The sequence below is a fragment of the Phasianus colchicus genome, chromosome 12, assembly GCF_987193195.1.
Source record: "Phasianus colchicus chromosome 12, bPhaCol1.hap1.1, whole genome shotgun sequence".
In the NCBI taxonomy this organism is placed as follows: Eukaryota; Metazoa; Chordata; class Aves; order Galliformes; family Phasianidae; genus Phasianus; species Phasianus colchicus.
In genome coordinates this window covers 16,986,017-16,994,993 of record NC_143447.1, presented here as the reverse complement: position 1 = coordinate 16,994,993, position 8,977 = coordinate 16,986,017, and positions in this window count along the sequence as shown.

Sequence of the window (8,977 nt, the reverse complement as noted above, 5' to 3'; positions counted from 1 at the left end):
ATGCTGAGAACACAATATGCGTCTCTGCCACCTTTTCAGGCTTAAAAATGTGTTTTGGGCTTCTGTCAATTTTAGGAGTTATAAATTAAAGACAAGGAGTTTATTATTACTTGGAACTTTCCCATGTTTTAAGCAGTTTGAGATAAAAAGGAGCTGAGGCATTTGTAAAAACTCATAAATGGAAACAAGGAAACAAATACATAACTACTTTCTTCTATGAATGCATTTCTTAACCTTGCCCTGCCACCTGTTTGTTGACCTTTGCTGCCTCAGTATGAAAAGAAATATTGCACTGCTTCGTCATTGTTTGAATATTGCTCTTTCAGTAAGGTCAGGGGAGATGTGCAGCAAATCCACTAGTCAGAGAGCAAGGCACACTGTGATGTTACACGGGAGCATCAGGACCTCAGGAAATGAGAGTTTTGATTCTGGCTTGAACTTTGCTGTTCTGGAAAAAAACTTCACAGTCTGCTGAACAGAAACAGTGTGTAAGGCATCTCTTATTACCTTGGTACCAACGAGTTCTGAAATGGCTCAGGTGCAGGAGCCACAGACAGAACTTTGGGCATGCTTCTGTCAATTAAATGAGAGCCTGCCTCACAGGCTTCAAAGAGCGTCTGTTGCACTCACCAGGATGTGTTTGTCAGGGCACTGTCAGCAGTGTTTGCCACCAAACAGTTTGATTAAAAAAAGAAGAGAAGAAAAACACCATAGTAGTTGGTCAGTATTTTCTATCAGGATAACTTTTGTCTATGAGTTGCACTTTAGGAGGAAACTTAACTGGAGAACCGTGAATAAGACTTTCTTGATGCCATGGGGAACGTGTCACAGTTGGATTCCTCTCTTGGGTATCTCCTTTATCACACTGATATTTTTCAGGATAAAAAGCAGCAGGCAGAAGTATCCACCATAACTTTGGAACAGGAGCTAATACAGATGTGCCAGACTGTTATTCTCCCCAAGATTCACAGACAGACTAAAGGGGGGGTGTAGCTGAGAGGGAGGCTAACACATTAATATAGCTCTTCTTCTAGAAGGTGCTGGTCATATAGACATACCAGCCTGCTTGCTGCATAACCAGTGGGAATTGTAGAAAAGCCTGTCATAGCAGATTGACTTCAAAGTCTCACCCAGAACACGATTGATTAAGCAATTTTTAGAATCTTAATTTTTGCAAGGCATGCAAGCTTGTCTGATTTTACAAGTCCGTCTTGGATGAACCACTACCTGATCAAAATCCTCAAATGAAGCTTTCTTGACCGAAGTCGTGGCTTTTGTATTTGGAAAGTGAACGTGCTTACTGAAAAGCAGGAAATGTGCAAGTATAGCAGCTCTAGAAAATGTTTCTAAAAGTGTATTTGTTGAAGTCTGGAAATTAACATTCGTCTTAAATAGAGGATCAAGGTAAGGCTTGAGAGTTCACTTCACCCTGAAATAGAGAGTCAGTGATACAATAGCTCTGTATGAAATTCCCTTATTTTACAATCATACTAATCAGACTATTTGTATTGATTCATACACTTTGAGTATTTCCCCCAACGCTTCTGTAATGCTGTGTACACGCTTTGTCTGGAAGCCCTTTCAGTGGATCAGACTGCTGATTTCATGAGTCCATCATCCTTAAGAGTAGAACTCGTGGGAAGAATATTCAGAACTTGAGTGCTTTGTCTTGTAAGAGAGCATCCAGTTTAAACTGTGTGATACCCTTTTTTAACTAAGATTGCAAATGACCTATGGCTGGCTGTTGTGTTCTCACTTAAGGTGATGGCTATGGATTAACAGCCTGTGGCTTTGGCTAACATCTATAGGCAAGGCAATGAATCCCCAGGGTCTAATTCAAGGAAAGTTGTGCAGGTGTCATAATTAGCAGTTTCCTGTTGGAGCTCAGCAAATAAGCCATAATCCTCAAGGCACTAGTCTGCACAACCCCTTGCAGTTTTGTTTTCAGACCAAATAATATTCATCTGTAACCATTTTTTTTTTTTAATTGCTCAAGCTGCACATTTAACTACCCTGGACACACTGGCTTAGATTTTGCTGAAAGTCAGATGTGAACAGGGATTAATGGTTGCAGTTGCTCATGCTATCTAGCCACCATGCCGAGTGCAACTTGCCCTTAAATGAGTCAGAGGTACACAATAGGTGAGTCAGAGCTGAATGCAGGATTTCAGTTTCCTATGTTATCCTTCCTCACCCTTCAAGGCCAATAAACGTGTCATAAAGGGAGGAAAAATGTGAAAAGTTAGGAAGCAAAACACAGCCCTTAATGGTCTCTACATATGCTGCAGCCACCTTCAAGTGAAAGTTGAGGTACCCTTTTTTTAACACTTGGACAAAGAATGCCTCTCCCTCCCAAATGCAGCAGCACACAGGCTCCAACACCAGTGTTGGTGGACTAAATAATGTTGGCAGTAAGCATGCAGGTGTGTGTGTATACATCTGCAGGGAGAGAAAGAGAGGGAGGAGCGTGTTAATTGCAGCGTGAGTACATGTCAGGCAGATACAGCAAAGTTTCTCCGATCCCATGATCAGCAGGGCATCTGAGGACTTTAATGTTTTTCACAGTACAATAAAACTACCAGTGCCAGCTGGAGCCTTCAGCCAAACTGTATGCCTTAGAGCTTATATGTTTCACATCACTGAAGGCTACATAATACTTTCAGCTGGCATTGCATTCCATTTGATATGTCTGGGGATGGAGATAGTTAGTTAAATAAGCACATTGGCTCATGTGTTAGCTCAAACAATGGCTCCTTCTGCCTCTCCCTAAATACATTTTGGAAGTATTAGTTTGGGAAGGGGAGCACAAAAGCTTTTCATCTCTGTTTTCTTGCTCTGTTTATTACTTTGTTTAGCCTCTAAGTGCTGACAGGTTGTGATGATGTTACTCTTCTTGGCATGAAATTTTGGGAGACAAAAAGAAGGATCTGGTCAGGTTTTTAAAACAATCAGAGATAAGTCAGAGAGAAATGAAAGCTTCAAGGTTTGTTTGTTCTTAAGGGGAGAATTTAGCCTCAGTTCTGGATAGTGTGGGTTGGGGTGGTTGAATAGAAAACCATTTAAAATAAACTCAGTATGTATTATTCAAGTTGCAATTAAAAAACTCAGAAATTATATGCATGCAAGGCAGATGGGAACAGAATCCTAATTTTACTATTTAAATGTAAATAAAGCATACTTTGGCCAGACAAGAAATTCCTTGGTCTTCAAAAGTGTCTTTAAACCATTAAAGCAGCACCTGGAGTACTGAAGTGTTTAAGGAGATACATACACATACCTGGTGTTGTGACTTAGTGGGTTTGGTAATGATCCTGCCATCTTCTATGTGATGATAAACTACACAGATCTGAAGAATAAGTTGCTGCAGGGAAGAATGACTAATCATCAAAAGTACTCATGTAGCATTTTCTTTACTAGAGCATTTTTAAAAGTTCAAGATACTTTTTTTCAGTGATTCAAGTGTGTACTTGTGAAACTTTAGAACCAGTTCTGTATTTGGGTCTGCCCCTTTTGTTGTATGGATCTAGAGGTTAAGAACAGCATGCGAAAGTTAAAATAACAGATATAAACTCTCTGATCTTTTTACTTTGGAAGGGAAGTCTGTACAACCAACCAGATTTTAGTAGTATCTTCTAGTTATGGTCAGTTTAGGAGACTGATCTTGCACAGCAGAAATGTTTAGGTCAGAGAGAGTCTCTGAAGGGATTTTTGAATCATTTTTGCTGGCATATGGGCACTGATGCAGCTGGAAGAGAAATTCAAGGATCAAAGAAAGTTGTATAAGTCAGGCTCAATGATACCACTAGAAGGCCCAAGTGCATTCATCTGTGTGCCTTCACAGAAGACTGCAAAGCACCTGAATTATTCCAAAGCAGGGGTTTTCAGTAAATGCAAAGAACATCCATCACATAAGTAGATTTTGTAATGTAGAAAGAAAAATCACAAGTTTTTTGAGGAACCTACCACCACCAAAACCCTGAAAGGAAGAGTAAATTGGAAATCCTTTATTAAGCTAAAGGAAAAGAAAAATGCTGTTGAATATAGTGAATTCTATTCTGAATTTCCAAATACTAAATTTTTTTGCTCTGAAGTTCATAGAATTTTCTGTGCTTGTCTACATGGGTGCCTAGTTGCCTGATACCTTTCACTCACAGTGATCACAACCAGCATTCTCTACCATACAAAAAGATTAGACAATCCTTAATCTTGTAACCTTATGTGTCACACAGAGAAAAAAAAAAAAAAAAAAAAAAAAACCGGGGCAGATGCACAGCAACAGATTCCAGCTCAGCTGGGCACCTGCAGGGCAAATGTAACACCTTGTGTTCATTTCCTCTTCACACACTTAGGGAAGCAGCAGTATGAATGCTTGGGAGGTGGTGAAGTTTTTCATATGGATGTAAAAGAATGAGGTTGAAGGATGAGTTTGGATTTGAGTTCCGAGTTTCATTCTTGTAATGTGTGTTACATACAGGTAGGCAAGAGCTCTGTTGTTCAGTAGGTTCTGCTTTGTTGTTGGAGTGCCAAAATTGTGGAGTAATGTCTAGTTTGATTTGAGGATGAGAAACCATAAGGAGGGCAGACTGTCAGGGTTTACTTTGTATGTGGTAAGGCAGGAAGGATAAGATGTGAAGTGAAATGGTCCCTGTACTCTCCTGCTTACCTGGAGATTGAAAGGGATTTTATGTAATGGATTTCATCCTCCTAGACGGAGCCTTTGCTTTCAGAAGTATTGATCTACTCCATCTTCTGCATTAGCAGGATTATCTAACTATGTGTTTTCCTTCTCTTAAAGTTTTCACATGAGGAGCCTTGACAACATAATTTCCTGACAAACCTATAAAAGAAGCTATCTAATGTAGTGTGTTCTTGAGCTTGCTTCCTGTTTCTTTCTTCCTCGACTCCAACCTTAAGTGTTGTTTAAATGTAAGTTGAGTCTAAATTGTAAACTTTTCCCTGACACACAGAAAAATTGCAATTTTTTTTGCAAACTTGTGGCAAGGTGATAAAATCTGTTTTCCTTTGTCCTCACTTTTTCGTACATGTGATTTCGTACATGTGATTTCGTGACGTGTGATTGCATGCAAGAAATAATAATCTAAACCTATGTCATGCAAGCTGCTCTACAGCTTCTTGATTCCTTTTTCCTGTAGGAAACCACTTCTGTAAACAAATTTTTACTGTAGTATTGTGAAATATTGAGACTATTTACAACACCTGTAATTGATTATGGTACCAGTTCCTCACTGCTTCCTACATCATCAATGGAGAATGCTGAACTCCTTCACAATATTCTGTGATTCTATGAATATAGGTCTTTGGAATAGCCCATCTTTTTCTACTGTCTGCGTAATGAATATGGCTCCCAAGTGGCATATACAGCTGAACTGAAGTGGAGTTCATGGTTCCATTGTTTTCTGTTGTTGCTATCCCTTCCACATCTGTCTGAAGAGAGTGAAACCTTCATATAATTATGGAGATGATCCTCTGCAGAGAATTAGGGATTTCAGTGAAGAAAGAGCACCATGCGTTGTTAGAAGTTCAGTTCTCACAGTGGCACAGCACAGCAATGTGCTTCTCACTATCTGCATTGCAGAGTGCATTGTGTCAAACAATGAAGCCACCTTTGCACATGCAATCATAAGCTCTGGTGAGTTTTAATGCATGGCATGCTGCTGGATGATGATATTTAAGAAAAGCATTAAGCAATATGTGTACAAGATGGGATCTTTCTTATTTCCTGGAGGCCTTTCACATCTTGACCTTGTTCCAGGTCAGTCGACCTGTGCAAACATCAGCTCCTGTCAGCAACTGCAACTTAGGGAGAGCAGCATGTTCTCCATTTGCTGAAGGAGTTGTGAAAATTCATAGAGCACTGTATTTTTGTACTTATAAAGCAGCTGTCCTTGTACCTCTACTCTGATAGCAATGTAAATGTTTACTTAATATTCTCCAGGTCCTTTGTGCAGACACTGTGAATGCCACTGGACTCTAAACTTTGGACTGCTGTAACTCCTCCACCACAGGTTTCCAGCAGGAGTGTGTACCACCAAAGACCTTCTCATTCAAAGTAAATATTGAAGTGGTAAATTGCTTCATCCATCTTCTAACTGAAAGCTACTGATACTGAAGGACAAAAGTGGGAGATGAGTTGACAGGGCAGTCCTTTATCACAGAAATGTGAATGGAAGACCTCAGATTGTCACAGTTCACCCTTGATATCCATCTGGAATTGGGAATATCTTCTCCTTCAGACTTCAACAACTTGTCACATTAGGCTGTATTATGTCAAGTTGTGTCACTCTGGAACCCCATCAGGTACCCTTTTTATTTTTACACTGAGTGATTTAAAGGAGATCAATCAATGAAATCAATGGCAATGAATATGAGACAGAAAAAAGAAATGCTTTCTCACTACTGCAGGAACTTTCTGTCATAGGAGGTTACAGAAGCAAATGCTGTGGATGAATATCAACTCCTGAACCATTTAATGAGATTGCTAGGGTGCATTAAAAAGAGTGTGACCAAGAGGTCAAGGGAGGTGATCCTTCCCCTCTTCTCTGCCCTGGTGAGACCACATCTGGAGTACGGTGTATAGTTCTGGGCTCCTCAGTTCAAGAAGTCAGGGAACTTCGAGAGAGAGTCCAGGAGAGAGCCACAAAGATCATTAGGCTCCTGGATTCTGCATTTCTGTAATTCTGTGCTGATGCTTGGAGAAGGTGACACATACAGGAATATATCTTGTGTTCTATCTTTGTTGTTGGTCATGGCTCTTTTTTTGATACATTTTCTGTATTGTGTAGCAGTGCATGTATGTATGTTAGGAATAAATATCTTTATTCTGGAACCTTAGGCATGGAATGCTCTAGGGAGCAGAACAAGCTTCACATCCCCCGGAGCATGAAGCAGGGAAAATGTGGCATGCTTGTTCAAAACTTATTTGTGCTTTATTAGTGATGGATCTTATTCACTCTCCCTCCTCCCTTCAAATCTATACAAAATATTCCATCTCTCTTCCTGCGTTACTGAGATACTTGTGTGACAAAAGGCACCTTTTGATAATCAGTGTGCAATATTGCAACTGCTATGTGTGAGTGAATAATAAACCATTTTGAGCCCTGTAATGAAAATGGCTTTATGAGTTCCTAGATACTTGAAAAATATTGTGTTTAGGAATAGTTGACAACTTTGAGTTATTCAGTACCTCCCTGCATATAGTTCCAAAGTTCATGAAACTATTGTGGCAGACTGGAAGTTATCCTGCCATGACCTAGACACTATTTTGCTTCAGGCTCAGTATGCTCTTTGTTATTAAACTTATCATAGAAAGTCTTGAATAACCTGACTTGAATATCCCAATGATAAGCAGTATTGGGTTATGCACTGTTTTGGTCATGAACTCTTGTCCATGAAAATAACCTGGGAGTGTCTTCTTCGAATGTGCATCCATATGGACAAGACCCCTAGTTTCTGCCTTCTGGAGCTACGGGGAAAAGTACTTAAGTTTAGAAGAGAATTGTGCCTATTTTTTGTATCAACTTCTAGATAGTAATAAATGGCTTTTATGGGGGAGGGGCAATAATTTCTTACTTTAGAATTTATTCTCCCTTGTATCTATGTGTTGCTACATAAACATGCCACCCCAGTGCAATTCTTTTGTGATATTTTAGTAGGGCTTGTTTCTAGCTACCTTTCAATGAGTTTATGGTTTCAGAGAAGAATTAACTCTTCTGGTAGGTCATTTTTGTTTTGCTGAAGCCTCCTTTTCATACTTGAATACCAGTAGTCTACTGCTGGTTGCTGAAGTTCATTTTGAAGTCCGTAACTGTTACATCAGTATGTGGCCTCTTCATAAGTTGCAAATATTGGAGCTGCTATGCAAGTCAAAATTCAAAAAAGGAAACCCACTTCTTCATAAACAGGGGCTCTGGCATTTTGGATAGTCAGGAGACAGAGGTACTGTTTAAAAGTAAGAACAAGTAAAGTGACTTGGATTCAGATGATATGCTGCCAACTGGGGAGAATGCACTGGCTGGCTGTAGTGCTGGAGTCACAGAAAGAGGCGGATGAAATCAGAATGCCTGGACTTGGATCTCTGTTCCAAATCCTAGCCTAAACTCCCTTTGAATCATGTAAATTCCTACATTCACAGTGCCTTTGGCAGTGTTCCGCATCTGTTTCCTGTTATGTGAACAACCACCTCCTTTTGTTTATTTGAACATTGCTTTCACAGGTTTTATCTTATATTGAAAGAGAGATGCTATGTTGTCCATTTCTGTCCAACCTCTCCACACCATTCCTGATTTTACAAACCCCTAAAATAATTTCTAAGTCATATCTTTTCTAAACCTCCCCTATACAGAAGTTATTCATAATGCCTTTCTGAATCTTTTCCAGTTTTAATATATCCTTTCTGACATGAATTGTTCTCACTGAGGAAAAATGGGATTCAAATCTGGATCATATGGGTTTTAATTACAAGTCCTCTCAATATCTCCATTTCAGCATTTGTATTCTCAAGAGTGCAATATTTCAATGATGTGAGGGTGAGCAGCCTCTCCCTTACTATGTTACTCTTCATCTGTGTTTTAAAAAACAGAGGTGAAGAAGATGAAGGCAAAAGCTCCATTTACTTCATGGTCACGAGTCCTTGAAAATGAGCTGATGTTGTTTTAAAGGGAATATACTAATGATCTTAGCAGGTTGCATCTCCAAACCATCTTTTACAGGCAGTAATCTCTGAATTGTTTCAGGAAGACCTGCTAACCAAACAAACATCTGCAGTGTAGATATTCAAAGCACTAGGTAAACTCAGTTTGTTTTCTGAAGTTTAGTTTCAGACATCTGCAACTGTTTATATTGGTTCCATCACTTTGCATGCAGAACATTGTAAAAATGCAAAAGCCTACAACTAGTACAATGTAGGTTTGCTGCCAGTACATCTCTAGAATGTGGGCTCAATGTTTTATTTTTTTTC